This window comes from Nesoenas mayeri (genome assembly GCF_963082525.1).
Source record: "Nesoenas mayeri genome assembly, contig: SCAFFOLD_35, whole genome shotgun sequence".
Classification (NCBI taxonomy): Eukaryota; Metazoa; Chordata; class Aves; order Columbiformes; family Columbidae; genus Nesoenas; species Nesoenas mayeri.
In genome coordinates this window covers 759,039-775,733 of record NW_027659961.1, presented here as the reverse complement: position 1 = coordinate 775,733, position 16,695 = coordinate 759,039, and the positions used below count along the sequence as shown (strand labels likewise).

General features: G+C 49.5%; 1 pseudogene across 1 annotated transcript; it reads right to left on the bottom strand.

Annotated features, from left to right (window-relative positions):
• Positions 1-4,047: 4,047 nt before the first annotated feature.
• On the bottom strand, positions 4,048-16,438 carry LOC308052564 (olfactory receptor 14A16-like; annotated as a pseudogene). Its single transcript has 2 exons — positions 16,206-16,438; positions 4,048-4,769 (listed from the first exon to the last, which is right to left on the bottom strand). The product of its transcript is annotated as an olfactory receptor 14A16-like (transcript).
• Between the last annotated feature and the right edge of the window lie 257 nt (positions 16,439-16,695).

The window sequence follows — 16,695 nt, the reverse complement described above, 5'->3', positions numbered from 1 at the left end:
GGGGATTGGGTGCACCCTTATTAAGTTTGCAGATGACACCAAGTTGGGTGGGAGTGTTGATCTGCTGGAGGGTGGGAAGGCCATGCAGAGGGATCTGGACCTGCTGGATCATTGGGCTGAGGCCATTTGTATGAAGTTTGACCAGACCAAGTGCCAGGTCCTGCACTTGTGTCACAACAGCCCCAGGCAGCGCTACAGGCTCGGGGAAGAGTGGCTGGAAAATTTTCTGGTGGAGCAGAATATGGGCGTGTTGGTGACAGCAGCTGAACAGGAGCCAGCGTGTGTCCAGGTGGCCAAAAAGGCCACCAATAGTATCCTGACTTGTATCAGGAATAGTGTGGCCAGCGGGACTAGAAGAGTGATTGTGCCACTGTCTTGGAACTGGTGTGGCTGCACCTTGAATCTGGTCCTTATCATAAGGACACTGAGGCACTAGAGAGAGTGCAGAGGAGATGACAAATCTTCTGAGGGGCTGCAGCACAAGTGTGATGAGGAGCGGTTGAGGAAACTGGTGGGTTCAGTCTGGAGAAGAGGAGGCTGAGGGGAGACCTTATCACTGTCTACAACTGCCCGAAAGGAGGTTGCAACATGGAGGGTGTTGGTCTCTTCTCACGAGTAGCAAGTGATAGGACAAGAGGAAATGGCCTCGAGTTGTGCCAAGGAAAGTTTATATTGGATATTAGGAAAAAATTCTTCCTGGAAAAGGTTGTCAGGCATTGGAACAGGCTGCCCAGGGCAGTGGTGGAATCACCATCCCTGCACGGGTTTAAAAGGAGTTTAGACGAGGTCCTTAAGGGACATGGTTTAGTGCTCGAGTCATGTTATGGTTCAACTCGATGATCCTGAGCGTCTCTTTCACCTGAAACAATTCTATGATTCCCTATTATCAACTGCATAATTCTTCTATCACTTCTAAGTGGTCTTCACGTACCTGCCTCTTTACCTACAGTCCTGAAAGTTTTCTAATTAAGCACACAAGTCTTGAATACCAAATGTAGATGATGGAAGTAACATTTCTCTGTCAGTCTGGTCTGATACCTGCCAGTCCCAGGCAAATACCTCAGGTACACGGGGCCTCTCGAGGTTTGCACTGGGTGCTTATAGTGAGACCATGGAGCTCAGCCCAAAAACCTGAGAACTCCCCTCAAAACTGAAAACCAAACCAACCCAACAATAACAGAAAGAACAAAAAAACCCACACTCTTTTTTTCATCAGATGAAATAATTTAATATTTCCAATAAAATGTCTGCGGAATTTCTATCCTGCCAAAATATGAATTTTCAGAATGTGTATGGACTGTGGGAGATGAAACGTTGGCCTTTCCCTGTGCTTGCAGTGCCAGAACTCTGTCTATCACTGCGTGTATTTAATCCCCTGGACATGCAGGAGTTTCCAGCTGTCCTTACCCAGCTCACTGTGTCTGAACTCATCTCTTCAGAAGCCTGTCTGCACATTTGCACTTTCCATCGCTCCCCAGAGGTTCTTCCCCTCTCACTCTTGGCTCATTCAGAGCCTCTCAGCTCTCACTCTGCTTTGAGCTTCAGGCAGGTCAAGTCTTTCAGCAGTTGCTCTCGTATTCCCTACAGGCAACTCTTCAACTATGGCAATGGACCTCGCTGGAAACTACTTAATTTAACCACAGAACTGAGAAACATCATTAAGTTCTATTGTGTTTTGTTTTATTTTGTTTTGTTTTTCCTTTTTTGTTTCCTCTAATTAAAAATTCCCCGGTGCCTGTTTACATCCAGTTCTCTAAGGAAACATGAAGCAATTCCTGCAAAGAAGCTGTAACAATCAGTGCGAACTTCAGTGCAGAATCTGATGGAAAGAAATGTGCTGGAAATCCCAGGGGCCAATGAGCAGAACAGGGAGTTTGGGGAGCTGGTTATAGATTTCCTGATAACAATCTGAGCAGAGAAACATTCTTCACAGAACTGCTCTGTTTATTTGACACCTTTTAGGTCTCCTCCTCTGCCTGTATTTTTAGTCTCTTGTTCCTCCACCTCTTCCTTCTTGCAAAACGTTTCCAAGAGAAAGATTCCTGGAATCACAGAGCAGCTCAGGTTTGAACATCATCTTGTCTCACTGTCCTGCTCAGGGCAGGGTGACCCAGGTGAAGTTGTCCAAGGCCTCTGCCCAGCTTTGCACCATCCACTGAGGAGCTGAAGGTTCACTGTGTCACATCATACAGGGGGAGAATAGAGACGTTCAACAGTGTTGTCCCAAGTGCTGGTCCCTGAGGGATCCCACTGGTAACTGGCTCTGTGGGCTCTTTGTACCACTGGTGACGTTTGGGCTTCATCATTAAACCAACTTCCCATCCAGCATCCACTTCTTTACCCAGAGACCACCAATCACACTATAAGGACACCACAGGAAACCATGTCTGACACCTTGTGAAATTCCACGTGCACAATATGCCTTTGTTTCCCTGCCCATTTGGGTTCAGCAATTCCTTCCTTGTTTTCCAAGTGCCTGGACATGCCTGCAGGAAGACTTGTCTTATTTCCTGCCCAGGGACAGAGGTAGGCTCACTAGCCCATAATTCTCCCAGTTCTTATGCTTGCCCTTCTTGAAGACAGGTTTGAGAACTGCCTTTGCCAAGGACCTCAGTACCTCTCTGACACATTTGAGACCACAATCCAGACTCATGGGTAAGGACAACATAGCAGACAGGAGCATGTGAGATTGATCTGTCTGGGCCAGTGAGGTTTGTTCTGGAGTCACACACAGAAATGTCAGTGTCTGTCAGGTGTCCACATCTGAGTTGGCCACATGAGCTCCTTATGCACCCAGGGGTGTTCAGAGACAGAGTCTGTCCCTTTTAGACACAACGGCAGGAGTCACAGTGTCCCTCTGGCCTCCTGTTGCCACTCCCAAAGGACGGGAGACACCTCAGCCCTGTGGTGTGTCACCTGCTCTTCACTCATCTGAGATGTCCCACATCATGAGGAATGGACACCGGGAGCTCAGTTCAAGGAAGCACAACCCAGTGCAGAATTCAGGTGATTTCCCATAGGTTGTTCCTCCCAATATGAAGTGACCTCAGGACCTCGTCTGTGCCACAAGCCTTAAGGGAATGGAAAGGAATAGTTGATGGTGTTTGTGCTCACTCAGGTTCATGTCACCTCACATACATGATGTGCGTGTTCACATCTCATCTGTACAAAGCAAACATGGATTGCTGAACTATTCATTGAGTGTCCGTCCACAGAGGGAAGGAAAACCTCTGTGGGTGAGAGGCCATTGCTAGAAATGGTCGTTGTGAGGGGCCAGTCCATGGTGATTGACCTGGGGCTCCTTCCACGGGGTGTCCAGTGCACAGGGGCACAGCCCAGCCCTGCTCTGCTGGTCCTGCAGGTCTCTGGCAGGAGCCTGGCTGTGAGAGGACACTGCTGTGTGCCAGCCCTGCACACACACACTGTTCAGCTGCACACTGGGGTTCCATCTGTGGCCACTTCTGTAGGAATAAGCTTGAGAGAAACTTTGCAAGAAGATATAAACCATCATGCACTGCCCATAGAAGATCACTTTTCCTTGTGCAAGTACTGTTACTGAGGCCAGCTCTGTCACAGCAGTGCCCATTGCCTGTGCCTGCCTGCGCCCACAGCACTGACACACAGCAGGACGGTGACCAAGCTGCCAGAGCACTCAGGCCTTGCACCAACACCAGGGATGAGAAGGAGAGTGTGGAGTGGAACCAGAACAGCTCTGGAAGAACAAGCGCTGCTGCTCCCTGGCAGGGCTGCCAGGGTGGACTCTGTTCTCTCCTCCCACACACACAGGAACCATCGCTGGAGCTCTAAAAAGGCCTTGCAGCAAGGATATAGTGCAAAACAAATCACTCTAGGAATCATTATTTTGTTTAGAGAGAAGGTGAACATGGCTCGTCATTTACACAGCCACTGGTTATAAAAGAAAAGCGGACAGAACACTACAAAGGGGATAACGACATAATCACAACAAACAAAACAAAACAAAACAAAACAAAAACAACAGAAAATCCATATGACAGGCTGGACCTGCAATTAGTTATGTTAAAATTTCTAAGTAGAAGCAGATGGGCAGTTTATTGCTTTAGGAAACTGTAAGATGAGTTTCCAGAGGGCATCCTTGAGCTCCTGGTTCCTCATGCTGTAGATGAGGGGGTTCACTGCTGGAGGCACCACCGAGTACAGAACAGACACCACCAGGTCCAGGGATGGGGAGGAAATGGATGAGGGTTTCAGGTCAGCAAATATGGCAGTGCTGAGGAACAGGGAGACCACGGTCAGGTGAGGGAGGCAGGTGGAAAAGGCTTTGTGCCGTCCCTGCTCAGAGGGAATCCTCAGCACGGCCCTCAAGATCTGCACATAGGATACCACAATGAACACAAAACAGCCAAATGCTAAACAGACACTAACCACAAGAAGTCCAAGTTCCCTGAGGTAGGAGTGTGAGCAGGAGAGCTTGAGGATCAGGGGGGTTTTCACAGAAGAACTGGCCCAGGGCATTGCCCTTGCACAGGGGCAGTGAAAATGTATTGGCCGTATGCATCAGAGCATGGAGAAACCCAGTGGCCCAGGCAGCTGCTGCCATGTGGACACAAGCTCTGCTGCCCAGGAGGGTCCCGTAGTGCAGGGGTTTGCAGATGGCAACGTAGAGGTCGTACAACATGATGGTGAGAAGGTAAAACTCTGCTGAAACAAAAAAGACAAACAGAAAGACTTGGGAAACACATCCCGAAAAGGAGATGGCCCTGGTGTCCCAGAGGGAATTGGCCATGGATCTGGGGACAGTGGTCGACATGGAGCCCAGGTCGAGGAGGGCGAGGTTGAGCAGGAAGAAGTACATGGGGGTGTGCAGGTGCTGGTCCCAGGCTATGGTGGTGATGATGAGGCCATTGCCCAGGAGGGCAGCCAGGTAGATCTATTGAAAAACGGTCTAATCATATTGATAGTTGTCTTAGTAATGTTAATGCTTATTCCTTGTATATTACAATGTGTACAATGTACAGTAGAAAAATCCATGAAAGGTCTATGGTTGGCTCATAAACAATAAGGGGGAATTGTGGGACATTTGAGTGATTTTCTTGAAGTTAATGGACATTGTATGGAATGGAACTGAACAGGCCTCTGAGGCCTATGTATTCAGCAAGAGAGCAAGAGTTGAGCAGCCTACGTGTCTTACGTGGCTTTATACAACCTTGGGTAAAACAAAAGAAAGACTGTCTAGTGAAGAAAAGAGTCAGCAAGTCAGCTAAAATATAGATACATTTTGGTTAATATTAGAGCTTATGTAAGAATTGTATAATCCAATCACCTATTAGTTTGCGGTGCGTGAACAGCAGCTATTGACCAATTACAAGCAGCCTTCTGATGCATGAACAAGTCAAAAAGATATTTAAGGAGAGTTATAACAAGTAATAAATGGCTTCGCTTGAATTCATATTGGAGTGTGGAGTCCATGATTCTTCGCCGTCGCACCATGTAGCCAGTTACTGGTGTCATCCCTCAGTGACCAGCACTTGGACAACACTGTTGAATGTCTTTATTCTCCCTTTCCAAGATGTAAGAGACAGCACTTTAAGTGCCTTGAGGATGATACAAACCTGGGTGGAGGCCTTGAGGAGCCTCACCTGGTTCACCCTGAGCAGGAGAGTGAGCCAAGATGAGTGAGACAAGAGCTCTCTGCAAACCTGAGTTATTCTGTGATTTGATAGAATTTTTGCCTTGGACAGGTTACTGGAGAGAGAATAGGTGGAAGAATAGGAGAAAAAAAAAAAAAAAAAAATAAGGCAGGAGAGATATGAAAGTTGTTATCAGAAGTACAGGAGTTCCAGAGAGGAGTGCTTTTCACTCACAGTGTTAGTAGAAAATATATTTGAATAATTTGAACAAGGTGAGGAAGCGAGATGGGTGTCTGCAGCTTGTGGGAAAGAGGGGCAGGGGTAGGAATGTATAGAACATGCTTCAGTCTGGTGAGGTCCTGGGTGCTAAGGAGGGTGATGGGTGTGTGTGGTATTATGAGGTCAGCTGAGTCTCAGACACTCATAATCCAGGTGGATTCATGTGGCTGTGAAGGGGACAGTGGGGTCAGTTCTGTCTCTGGAGGTGACAGCCCAGCAGCAGGGACATGGCTCGGAAAGAACCTCTGCCAAAGTGCCCACAGGCCCTACTCAGGAAGAGAGACGGGTTGTCATGTCCATCCCACCTGAGAACATGACGGGACAGCAGCAGGAACATGGTCGTGTCTGTCAGAGAAGCTGAAAGGCCAGTGGCAGTCCTGAGATTTAGAAAATCATGGGGAGGTGACTTCTCTGTGGTCAGGTAAAAAAGCACAAGAAGCCTGACGATGGGATTTCTGCTTTGAGCTTCAGGGAGTTACAAACTTGCCCCGTTCTTCAGAGCTCTAATTGACATGGCAGTCAACACGTTCATTGTGTTCATTTCTATCCTCTCCTGTCTCTCTGTCTAAAGCAGTTCTTGTGTGGGTGTCCCTTGTGGATGCTGGACCTCATCAGATCCAGCTTACACACACAGCTGAGGAAAGTGTTTTGCTGTTGATTGAACTGTGCAGTGTTTGCACAGGAGAGCAGGTGGAGCTGGTGCACAGGAGCTGCAGCATCTCCTGCAGAGCTCAGTGGAGAAGTCTGATGGAGGAAAAGTGATGCAATCTCTGGTGACCAATGAGGGACCCGGCAGACTGGGGGTGGGGGTGAGGAGCCAGGTTGTCCATACAGTGTCCTGCCTCAAGGACTGTTCTCCTGCCTGTCCAGATGTCTCCAGGAGACCCTCAGGATCAATGTCCGGTGTAGAATGCTGCTGTCACTTCTTCTACACACTGAAAAATGACAGAAAATACCCTTGAAAGAAAAAAACCCACCTTCATTAAATCTTCTTTGAAACCTTCATCAGCAAGTGTCCCATTGAAACCTCTACAGTTAGTTCTATAAGTCTTGAAGGTTTAAAAAAAAATACAGAAAGAAACATTGCTCGTTAGGGCTTTCTGTGTTTTAATGAGCCCCGTGGCGTATTTGGTGCTGAATCCATGAACCTCAGATACCAAGCACAGACTGAAGAATCTGCTCAAGAAGTCCAAGTAAGAATAAACTCCAAAGAACCTTGAAGCATTAATGGGCCCCACTGAGGGCTGTTACTGACAAAGCCTCCCAGGGACTCGTTAGAGCAGATAACTGGAGGCAGTGATTGCATCAGGGACAGGCAAAGTGCAGCAGCTCTGATGCTGAGAAAGCCCTTGGTTTGTCTGATGAAGGACAATGGCCAAGCCTTGAGCCCCTGCCCCTGGAATGGAGATCCTGTCCCTCACGTGTGGCTCAGGGCTCTTCCTGGGGCTGTGGGGAGTGCAATCCCCAGTGCAGGACAATGCTGTGACACTCCCTGGGCGTGCAAGGAGGCAATGAGGTGCCATGGCCATGACAACCATGTGTGTCTTCTTAGGCCTCGTTGGCAGGGACATCAGCCATAGCCAAGGCGACAAAGACCTTGGCTCTTGCAGGGACATCCAGCCATGCCAGTGCCCTTCGCCATGTCCACCATGGTCCATCCTGCACTGTCCCAGGCCTGTGGCTGTTTCCCCACAGGCTGCAGACACCCCATGCGCTTCCTCGACTTGTTCTCAGCCCAGTGTGTCCCCACCTGTGCTGCTGTCTCTCCATCCTCACCAGCTGTTCCTGCAAACACAAAGTCATGGGTGATCCAGAGTCTTTCTGAGTGACCACAGCACTGTGCTCAGAATGACATTTCTTGATCCTGACTCCACTCTGGACCTCCAGAGCTGCAGTTTCTGATGATTTTCCTTTCTCTTGCTGTTCCCTCTACCAAAAATAGTAAAATAAAATAAAATAAAAGGCGTCATCTTGGAAAGCTATTTTCAAGTTTTCTGAAACTACTACTGTCCTTTCTTGTCATGGTTTTACCACAGCCACCAACCAAGACCATGAGAGCTGCTCACATCCTGCTCCCAGTTCCCAGGTGGGATAAGGGAGAGAACTGAATGGGAAGGGAGAAACTTGTGGGTTTAGAAAAAATATAATAAGACAATGAAAATAATACAATGCTACTACTAATATGCTTAACGTTAAATACAGATAAAGTAAAATATATGACACTAAGTGCAATCCCCCACAGAACTCCAGTTGTGCTGAACAGGCAGCCCAAAAGTAGTGAACACCCTGGTCCTGAACAGCTGATCCAGTAAGAGAAAGTACAAGTGCAAAAGGCAGAGAGGCCCAACTGGAAAACAGCAAAACATCGTAAAACTGAACTACAAGTGAACTCCCAATAGAATGGAACTTCTGAACAGAGCTAAGCAATGTAGCCGGAAAACCAAAACTAATGGGCTGGAAAAGGCACCTCCAGCTTTATACCGAGCATGACACTAACAGTAGCGAATACCTTGTTGATTGACCTGGATGTCAACCAAGGTGCTGTCCTGTCTGTGCCTCCTCTTACCAGTTTGCACCTGCAGCTGCACTCCAGAGAAGTCCTTGGTTTCACTGACAATAGTCCAGCTAAATTAAATAGAAATAGATAAATTAAATTAAGAAAATATTCTCAGTGCAATCCCCCGTGTAACTCCAGTCACACGGAGCAGCCAGTCCTGCAGAAGGGAGCACCTTGGTCCTGAACAGCCCATCCCAGCAAGAGAGAGCAAAAGGGCAACAGGCAGAAAGGCCCAAAGGCCAACGGCAAAATGGCAGAACGGCAAAAGGCCGAACTGACATCGAACTCCTGACAGGATGAAACTTCTGAATGGAACTGACCAAACCAGCTGCAAAACCCAAAGTAACAGATGTAACAAGCCCTAGAAGCCTGCTCCAGCTTTAGACTGAGCATGGCGCTAATCATAGGGAATATGTCATTGATCAGCCTGCATGTCAATCCAGGTGCTGTCCTGTCTGTGTTCCCTCTGCATCCCCATCTGCATCCACAGCTGGATGGCCAAAGAAGTCCTTGGTTTTCCTGACAACAGCCAAGATACCAGTGAGTTCTGACATTCCTTTCATAGCAAATGGCAAACACTGTAAAGCTGCTAAAAGACAAAATGAACTCTATCCCAGGGAAGAAACAGCTTTATCTCATGATTCTCATAGTAAATCTAAACAAAAGACTGCACTGGCTGTGAAGGGGAGAGGTTCAAAATGCATGAAGAAAATCAAGTCAATTTCAGTAAAACCAGCACGTTTCCTCAGGCCCCCCTTCACCAGCCTAAAGAAGTTTGGGTCTCTCAATATCTCCACACATGACCCAGACTTTCTCTGGCCACACGACAGCTCCTCCCATTCCTCCAGAATGGGGAACCTCACACTGGGACACACGGCTCCAGATGTGACCGCACCAATGCTGAGTCACGATGGACAATAACTGCCCTTGTCTGGGTGGCCACGCTCCTCCCAGTGCAGCCCAATGTGCTCGTGGGCATGTTCCTGTTCAGCACCACTGAGAACTGGCTGAACATCCAGGCTCAGAGGGTTGTGACCAGTGGCACAAAGCCCAGCAGGAGGCACCATGAGGAGCACTGAAGGACACCATATCCCCACCCAACATCTCCTCCTACAGGTGTCTCTTGGGTCCCTGGAACCACCTCAGTGCCAAGGGGGAGAGCACGGCCTGTATAGGGTGGAGGAGATGGGGTCTGGAATGAGGGTCCAGGGGCAGTTTCTCCTGGTTGTTCATGCAGCAACAAGCTGGGCTGGATATTTGGAGAGAGGAACTCTTCCTAAGGGCCTTCAATGGGCATGGAGATGGTATAGATGCATTCAAGGACCTTTACATCCTTGTTGTAAAAATATGTGGGTCCCAGAACTGCACACAGCACTCAAGGTGAGGCCGCACTAATGCTGAATACAGCAGCATAGTCACCTCTTTTGACCACATGGCCATGCTGTGTTTGATACACCCCAGGATGCCGTTTACCGTCTTGACTGCTGGGGGACAGTATTGGCTCCTATTGACCCTGTGGCCAAGCATCACGCCAGATCCCTTTCTGCAGGGCTGCTCTCCAGCCGCTCTCTCCCAATCTACACTTGCACTCAGTGTTACTCTATCCCAGGTGAACAATTCCAACTCTTGGACTTGTTCAATTTCATGCCAAGTGCTGGGTCCTGCACTTGGGTCACAACAACCCCAGGCAGCACTACAGGCTCAGGGAAGAGTGGCTGGAAATCTGTCCAATGGAAAAGGCCCTGGGGGTGTTGATGGACAGTGACAGAACATGAGCCAGCGTGTGCCCGGGTGGCCAAGAAGGCCACCAGCATCCCAGCATGCATCAGGAATTGTGTCGCCAGCAGGACCAGGCAAGTGATCATCCCTCTGTTCTTGGCAATGGTGAGGACCTCAAATCCTGTGTTCAGTTTTGGGCCCCTGACTAGAAGAAAGACCTTGGGGTGCTGGAGTGAGTTCAGAGAAGGGCAACAAAGCTGGTGAGGGGTCTGGAGAACAAGTCAGATGGGGAGCAGTGGAGGTAACTGGGGCTGTTTAGCCTGGAGAACAGGAGGCTGAGGGGAGACCTTATAGCTGTCTACAACTACCTGAAAGGAGGTTTTATCATGGAGGGTATTGGGCTCTTCTCCCAAGTAACAAGTGATAGGACAAGAGGAAATGGCCTCAAGTTGCACATGGGGAGGCTTAGATTGGATATTAGGAAGAAATTCTTCAGGGAAAGGGTTTTGAAGCAATGGAGCAGACTGCCCAATGAGGTTGTGGAGTCCCCATCACTGAAGTTGTTTAAAACACAGATAGATGGGGCTCTTAGGGACATGGTTTAGTGCCAGATTTAGATTATGGTTGGACTCGATGATCTTAAGGGTCTCTTCCAACCACAATTATTCTATGATTCCATGATAAGTCATGTTTGCTATTTTCTTTCTCAGAGGACCATGCAGCCTCTCTGAGAGCCAGGACTTTTCTGAGGTATTGGAGACACGTCTCATGGTCACACCAGCCAGTTCCACTAGCCCCTGTCTGTCTCTTCCCAGACCAAAGCTTTTCTCCATAGCCCAACCTTCCAGGTGAGTTTCTGCGACACAGCAAATGCTGTCCAGGTCCTCTGGGCCTGTTCAGAGCGAGCAGCTTGCCAACATGTCGATGGGGTCTCTGTGCACCTCAAAGCTTTCCCGACCATTTTTCTCAATGTCCTGCTTGTACCCAACCTTTCTGATCCTTGAGCTGTACATGAGGGGATTGAGCAGGGATGTGGGGAAGGAGTAGAAAAAAGACTTTGTCAAACTGTCTTGGGAGGGATTTTCTGGGCATCCCACAGTCCAGGATGAGGGTACTGGAGAAACCAGTGGCATTGGTGAGAGGTCCAGGAGGAGAAGGCCTTGTGCCTGTCTACACTGGGGTAGAGCAGTGATGCATTCATGGGACGCCCATGTGAACAGGAAAGGGACAAATGGCTCTAAAATGCCTTCCAGCCAGTTCTTTACCCATCGCACATACACCATCCAGGCCACGAGCTGCAGCTTCTCCAGGAGATGCTGTGGGACATGGTGTCAAAGGCTTCACTGCAGTCTAAGGACACAACACCCACAGCCCGTGTGGCGCATTCACTGCCCACGACAGACTTTCCCTCATCTGCTCAGCGGTCACCTTGTCACAGAAGGAGATCAGGCTGGTCAAGCAGGACCTGCCTTTCATCAAGCCATGCTGATTGGGCCCCATTGCTCGTCTGTGTGTGTGACCTCACAGTCCTTTCCCAGCCATGTTCTTGCTGTTGGCCAATCCCCTGCAGAGGCAGAAGTGACCTCACAGTGCCCTCCACACCCATTGGTTCCTACTGGACTACGAGTTCCTAAGACTCAGTGACCACACGACATCGTACCCACCATCACCCTCCTTGTGGTCCAGTGTGTGAGCAGATCAAACTGAGCTGCTCTCATCAAATGTATCTGATAGATTTCCTATCAAGGGTTTGAGTGGAGAAACGTTCCTCAGAGGAGCTGCTGTATTTACTCTGGGGCATTTTATACCTCCAAGGAAAAGATTAATGGAATCCTACAATAACGCAGGTTGGAAGAGACCCCTGAACACCATCTCTGTCCCACTGACCTTTATGGCACCCCAAGGAACAGCTGATGGCGTTTGTGCTCCCTTGGGTTCGTCTCACCACATGCACACAGTGGACATGCACATGATGTGTGTGTTTACATCTCATCTGCACAATGAAAACAGGGATTTTTGACCTAGTGTTTCATAGAATCATAGAATGTCCTGAGTTGGAAGGACCCACAGGATCATGGAGTCCAAGTCCTGTCCCTGCACAGGACACCCCACAGGTCACCCCGTGTGTCTGAGGATGTTGTCCAGTCTCTTCTTGAACACTGTCAGGTTGGGGCCGTGACACCTCCCTGGGGAGCCTGTTCAGTGTCCAGCACCTCTGGGGGAAGAACCTTTTCTGAATGTCCAACCTGAACCTCCCCTTGCACACTCTTCTTCCATTCCCTCAGGGACTGTCATAGGTCATCAGAGAGAAGAGATCAGTACCTTCCCCTCTCTCTCCCCTTGTGAGGAAGCTGTAGCCACCATGATGTTTTCTTTGAGTCTTTTCTTCAGCTCTGATGCTCAGAAACCCCTTGGTTTGCTTTCTGCAGCAGAAAGGAGGAGCCATGACCTCCAGGCAATGGGAAGGGGGATCCTGTCCCTCACACACGGCTCAGGGCTCTTCCTGGGACCGTGGGATGTGGGTGTGCAAGGCCCAGGGAAGGACAACACTGGGACAACAACCTCCAGCTTCCCCATGGGGCTGCAAGGAGGCAGCGAGGCTCCAGTGCCATGAGGACAACATGTCTGCTCCTGGGCCTCAGTGGCAGAGACAACTGCCCTGGCCAAGGGGACACAGATCTGGGTTCTGTGGGTCCCTTCCAGCCTTACAGCGCCCTTTGCCATCTCCACCACAGGCTGTTCTACACGGTGCTGCCCCTGCCCCTCTTTCCCTGCAGGCTGCAGACACCCATCTCGCTTCCCACCTGCTCTCACCCAGCATTTCTGCACCTTCACTGCTGTGTCTGCACCCTCACAGGCTGCTCTTTGGAACACAAACCATGGGATGATCCAGCTCCCTCTGGGTCACCTCTTGTACCACAGCACTGCCCTTCCAGTGACATTTCTTACTCCTCATATCCAGTCCTTCACCTTCCAAACTGTACTTTCTCATATTTTTTTTTCTATTTCCTTCTTATTCCCACTATCAAGAAAAGCTTGACCATCTCATAAACTGCCCTTCATGCAGGGAACCCAACCCTTTAGGCTTCTTGTGGTCTTTTACCTGACCAGAGAGAAGTCACCTCGCCACGATCTTCTAAATCCCATGAGTGCTGCTGGCCTTTCAGCTTCTCTGACAGACACGACCATGTTCCTGCTGCTGTCCCGTCATGTTCTCAGGTGGGATGGACATGACAACCCATCTCTCTTCCTGGGTAAGACCTGTGGGCCCTTGGGCAGAGGTTCTTTCCCAGCCATGTCCCTGCTGCTGGGCTGTCACCTCCAGACACAGAACTGACCTCACTGTCCCTTCACAGCCACACGCTTCTGACTGGATTATGAGTGTCTGAGACACAACTGACCTCATAATACCACACCCATCCATCCCCCTCCTTAGCACCCAGGACCTGACCAAGACTGAACCGTGCTCTACACAGTCCTACCCCTGCCCCTCTTTCCCACAGGCTGTAGACACCCATCTTGCTTCCTCACCTTGTTCAAATTATTCAAATATATTTCCTACTAACAATGAGAGTGAAAAGCACTCCTCACTGGAACTGCTGTACTTCTGTTAACACAGCACATATGTCCTCTTTTGCCTTTTTTTTTTTTTTTTTTTTTTTCCCAATTCTTCCACCTATTCTCTCTCCAGAAACCTCTCCAAGGCAAAAATTCTGTCAAATCATAGGATAACTCAGGTTTGCAGAGAGCCCTTGTCTCACTCATCTTGTCTCACTCCTGCTCAGGGCAGAGTGAACCAGGTGAGGCTGCTCAAGGCCTCCACCCAGGTTTGCATCATCCTCAAAGGCACTAAAGATTCACTCTGTTGCATCATAGAAGGGGAGAATAAAGATGCTCAACAGTGTTGTCCAAGTGCTAGTCACTGAGGGATGACACCAGTAACTGGCTGCACACAGGACTTTGTACCACTGGTGATATTTGTGCTGGATGGTTCAGCCAACTTCCCACCCAGCATCCACTTCTTGAGCCCCATCAGCACCACTCTGGCCAGAAGGTGACCATGGCTGAGCCTTGCAAACGCCCTGTGCACAACATGCCGTTCTTTCCCCTGTCCCTTTGGGTTCAGCAATCCCTTCCTTGTCCTTCACATTCCTGGAAATGGCTGCAGGAGGATGTGTCCCATCTCCTTCTCAGGGAGGGAGGGAGGGTGGCCAGACTGTTATTCTCCATGTTCCTGTTTGTGCTCTTCTTGAAGATGGGACTGAGTTCTGAATTTTTTAAGGACCCAGAACCTCTCTGGTTTCTATGGCACTTTTGAGAGCACAATGCGGAATCAAGGGCAAGGGTGATGTAGCAGACAAGAGCACTTGCAATGGTCCTTTCCAAGGCAGCTGAAATGAATCTCACTGATCCAGTGGGGTTGTTCTTGGAGTCACACACAGACAATATCAGGCATCCATGTGTGAGCTGACCTTATGGGCTCCGTATGCACCCAGGGATGTTCAGACACAGAGTCTGTCCCTTTTACACACAGCGGCAGGACTAACAGTGTCCCTCTGGCCTCCTGTTGCCACTACCAAAGGACGGGAGACACCTCAGCCCTGTGGTGTGTCACCTGCTCTTCACTCATCTGACATGTCCCACGTCATGACGAATGGACACAGGGACCTCAGTTCAAGGAAGCACAACCCAGTGCAGCATTCAGGTGATTTCCCATAGGTTGTTCCTCGCAGTATGAAGTGACCTCAAGACCTCATCTGTCTCACAGGTCTTCACGGAAAGGAAAGGAATAGTTGATGGTGTTTGTGCTCACTCAGGTTCATGTCACCTCACGATGTGCGTGCTCACATCTCATCTGTACAAGGCAAACATGGACTGCTGAACTATTCATTGAGTGTCCATCCATGGAGAGAAAACAGCCTCTGTGGGTGAGAACCCAGTGCTGGAAATGGTGGTTGTGAGGGGCCAGTCCATGGTGATTGACCTGAGGCTCCTTTTATGAGGTGTCCAGTGCACAGGGGCACAGCTCAGCCCTGCTCTGCTGGTCCTGCAGGTCTCTGGCAGGAGCCTGGCTGTGAGAGGACACTGCTGTGTGCCAGCCTTGCACACACTGTTGAGCTGTACAATGGTGTTTAATCTGAGGGTTACTTTCTTGGACACGTTATTGAGAAAAACTTTGTAAGAAGATGAAGACTTGAACCTTCCAGCTCTGCCCATAGGAGATCACCTTTCTGTCTGGAACGGCTGTTGTGGGGCCAGCTCTGTCACAGCAGTGCCCATTGCCTGTCCCTGTCTGCGCTCACAGCACTGACACACAGCAGGACGGTGACCAGGCTGCCAGAGCACTCAGGCCTTGCACCAACACCAGGGATGAGAAGGAGAGTGTGGAGTGGAAGCAGAACAGCTCTGGAAGAACAAGCGCTGCTGCTCCCTGGCAGTGCTGCCAGGGTGGACTCTGTTCCCCTCCTCCCATGGACACAGGAACCATCCCTGCAGCTCCAAACAGGCCTTGGTGAAAGGGTCTCAGGAAAAAATGCATGCCGCAGGGACTTTTAATGTGTTGAAACACACATAGAGCACAGCTCCTCATTTACACAGCTCCTCAATGAGGAAAGAAGACAGTGAATTAGAAAGGGCATGACAATATTATCACACGTAGAAAACCACAAGTACTGAAAACAAGAAGTTTAAATTCCCTGAGATAGGCATCTGAGCAGGAGAGCTTAAGGATCTGGGAAACTTCACAGAAGAACTGTTCAATGGTATTACCTTGGCAGAGTGGCAGTGAAAATGTATTGGTTGTGTGCAGCAGAGCATGGAGAAACCCAGCGGCCCAGGCAGCTGCTGCCATGTGGACACAAGCCCTGCTGCCCAGGAGGGTCCCGTAGTGCAGGGGTTTGCAGATGGCAACGTAGCGGTCGTACGACATGATGGTGAGAAGAGAATACTCTGCTGCTGTCAAGAAGGCAAATGAAAAGATCTGTGCAGCACATCCTGAGTATGAGATGGCCCTGGTGTCCCAGAGGGAGTTGGCCATGGATTTGGGGACAATGGTGGAGATGGAGCCCAAGTCAAGGAGGGCGAGGTTGAGCAGGAAGAAGTACATGGGGGTGTGCAGGTGCTGGTCCCAGGCTATGGAGGTGATGATGAGGCCATTGCCCAGGAGGGCAGCCAGGTAGATGCCCAGGAAGAGCCAGAAGTGCAAGAGCTGCAGCTCCTGTGTGCCTGTGAATGGCAGGAGGAGGAACTGAGTGATGGAGCTGCTGTTGGACATTGGCTGCCTGTGGGCATGAGGACCTGTGCAAGGAGGAAAGAACAGTGACAAGTTAGGGAAGACTTCTCTGGGAAAAATAAACATGCTGTTTCTCACAGAAAACCCCCTCCCTGATGGAGGGATGTTTCAGCTCATTCTGTTTCTACCAACTGAAAAATAGAGTTCATCACAGTTTAAAATGGAGGTTGGGCATTTAGTTTCCAATGAACACAGCTCTGGGGCAAAAACCCTAAATTGGTATCAGAACAAAAACTGAC